General features: G+C 54.0%; 3 non-coding genes across 3 annotated transcripts in view; all 3 read right to left on the minus strand.

The window, feature by feature from the left end:
• Positions 1 to 369, minus strand: part of LOC139700689 (large subunit ribosomal RNA) — a 4,115-nt gene extending 3,746 nt beyond the window's left edge. The window contains exon 1 of the ribosomal RNA XR_011703838.1: positions 1 to 369. This exon is cut by the window's left edge and continues 3,746 nt beyond it. This is a non-coding gene — a ribosomal RNA (large subunit ribosomal RNA).
• Positions 370 to 593: 224 nt separating this feature from the next.
• Positions 594 to 748, minus strand: LOC139700692 (5.8S ribosomal RNA). The gene has a single exon (XR_011703841.1). It is a non-coding gene; the product is annotated as a 5.8S ribosomal RNA (ribosomal RNA).
• Positions 749 to 951: 203 nt separating this feature from the next.
• Positions 952 to 2,500, minus strand: part of LOC139700685 (small subunit ribosomal RNA) — a 1,865-nt gene continuing 316 nt past the window's right edge. The window contains exon 1 of the ribosomal RNA XR_011703833.1: positions 952 to 2,500. This exon is cut by the window's right edge and continues 316 nt beyond it. This is a non-coding gene — a ribosomal RNA (small subunit ribosomal RNA).

Consider the following 2,500-nt stretch of genomic DNA (forward strand, 5'->3'; position numbering starts at 1 on the left):
TTGTTCGCTATCGGTCTCGTGGCCGTATTCAGTCTTAGGTGGAGTTTACCACCGACTTTGGGCTGCACTCTCAAGCAACCCGACTCTGAGGAGCGCCCCTCCCGGGAGGCAAGCGCGGAGGTCGCACGGGCCTGGCACCCTCTCCGGGCCGTGGCCCCGTTCAAGAGGGACTTGGACTCTCCGGCGCCCCTCGGGAAATTGGACGCTCCCAAACGCCACAGCGCTCGGCGCCCCGCGGGGGGCGCGAGCTTTGGCCCTGGAGTCGATCCCTGTTCGCTCGCCGTTACTAAGGGAATCCTGGTTAGTTTCTTTTCCTCCGCTTATTAATATGCTTAAATTCAGCGGGTGGTCTCACCTGCTCTGAGGTCGGCCCAAATGATATAGTTGCCCGTGGAGAGGGAGTAATAACCGAGCCCCCACCGATCCGCAGGCGAACGCCGTCAAAAAATAACGAAGCGTCTCACCTCGACCGGCGGGGACGGGTCTCGCCCAATCTCCCGCAGAGCCCCCTATCAATCCGGGCGACGATCCATCCCAGCGAGGGATGCTCGTCGCCCCAGTACGCAAACGTTTCCGTTCGCGAACTGAATTGCCGGCCCTCAGCCAGGCGTAGCCCGGGAACAAAATCCGAGGGCTGCAATGTGCGTTCGAAACGTCGATGTTCATGTGTCCTGCAGTTCACAATTCGACGCGCAGTTAGCTGCGTTCTTCATCGATCCACGAGCCGAGTGATCCACCGTTTAGAATTTCTTTCTTTCATTTCATTTTATGTAAAAAATTCGTTTCATCGAAACATACAAACTGGGAATTTTTTCCCTTCTTTGCGAGCGAGTTGGGCGTGTGTCTTTTAAAGCCGGCTTTTGAAAGCCGGGCACCCGACTGCTCGCCTTCTTTGTCCCTTTTTCTCTTCACCAATTCGTTCCAAAGCTACGATTTTATAATCGAAAGCTGTAATGATCCTTCCGCAGGTTCACCTACGGAAACCTTGTTACGACTTTTACTTCCTCTAAATGATCAAGTTTGGCCATCTTTCCAGCAACATCGGCGCCACCGGTGTTGAGGCGGCGAGCGCCGCGCACCAGTCCGAAGGCCTCACTAAATCATTCAATCGGTAGTAGCGACGGGCGGTGTGTACAAAGGGCAGGGACGTAATCAACGCGAGCTTATGACTCGCGCTTACTGGGAATTCCTCGTTCATGGGAAACAATTGCAAGCCCCAATCCCTAGCACGAAGGAGGTTCAGCGGGTTACCCGGGCCTTTCGGCCAGGGAGGACACGCTGATTCCTTCAGTGTAGCGCGCGTGCGGCCCAGAACATCTAAGGGCATCACAGACCTGTTATTGCTCAATCTCGTGCGGCTAGGAGCCGCCTGTCCCTCTAAGAAGATAGCTACGTCGGAAGCATAATAGATTCCGACGCCTAGTTAGCAGGCCAGAGTCTCGTTCGTTATCGGAATTAACCAGACAAATCGCTCCACCAACTAAGAACGGCCATGCACCACCACCCACCGAATCAAGAAAGAGCTCTTATTCTGTCAATCCTACCGGTGTCTGGGCCTGGTGAGGTTTCCCGTGTTGAGTCAAATTAAGCCGCAGGCTCCACTCCTGGTGGTGCCCTTCCGTCAATTCCTTTAAGTTTGAGCTTTGCAACCATACTTCCCCCGGAACCCAAGAGCTTTGGTTTCCCGGAAGCTGCCCGCCGAGTCATAGAAGGAACTTCGGCGGATGGCTAGCTGGCATCGTTTATGGTTAGAACTAGGGCGGTATCTGATCGCCTTCGAACCTCTAACTTTCGTTCTTGATCAACGAAAACGTTCTTGGCAAATGCTTTCGCATCGGTTCGTCTTGCGACGATCCAAGAATTTCACCTCTAACGTCGCAATACGAATGCCCCCGTCCGTCCCTATTAATCATTACCTCGAGTTCTGAAAACCAACAAAATGGAACCGAGGTCCTATTCCATTATTCCATGCACACAGTATTCAGGCGACCAACGGCCTGCTTTGAGCACTCTAATTTGTTCAAAGTAAACGTGCCGGCCCACCAAGGCACTCGGTGAAGAGGACCAAAGAAGGATAACGGAGCCTCGCGGACCCCACCGGCAGGACGTCCGGACCGGCCAGTTGAGCACCGACAAGCGGCGAACCGACCGTCCGAGACACACCTCCGACTACGAGCTTTTTAACCGCAACAACTTTAATATACGCTATTGGAGCTGGAATTACCGCGGCTGCTGGCACCAGACTTGCCCTCCAATAGATCCTCGTTAAAGGATTTAAAGTGTTCTCATTCCGATTACGGGGCCTCGGATGAGTCCCGTATCGTTATTTTTCGTCACTACCTCCCCGTTCCGGGAGTGGGTAATTTGCGCGCCTGCTGCCTTCCTTGGATGTGGTAGCCGTTTCTCAGGCTCCCTCTCCGGGATCGAACCCTGATTCCCCGTCACCCGTTACAACCATGGTAGGCGCAGAACCTACCATCGAAAGTTGATAAGGCAGACA

This window comes from Hetaerina americana, unplaced genomic scaffold, assembly GCF_022747635.1.
Source record: "Hetaerina americana unplaced genomic scaffold, ioHetAmer1.1.p SCAF_1063, whole genome shotgun sequence".
Classification (NCBI taxonomy): Eukaryota; Metazoa; Arthropoda; class Insecta; order Odonata; family Calopterygidae; genus Hetaerina; species Hetaerina americana.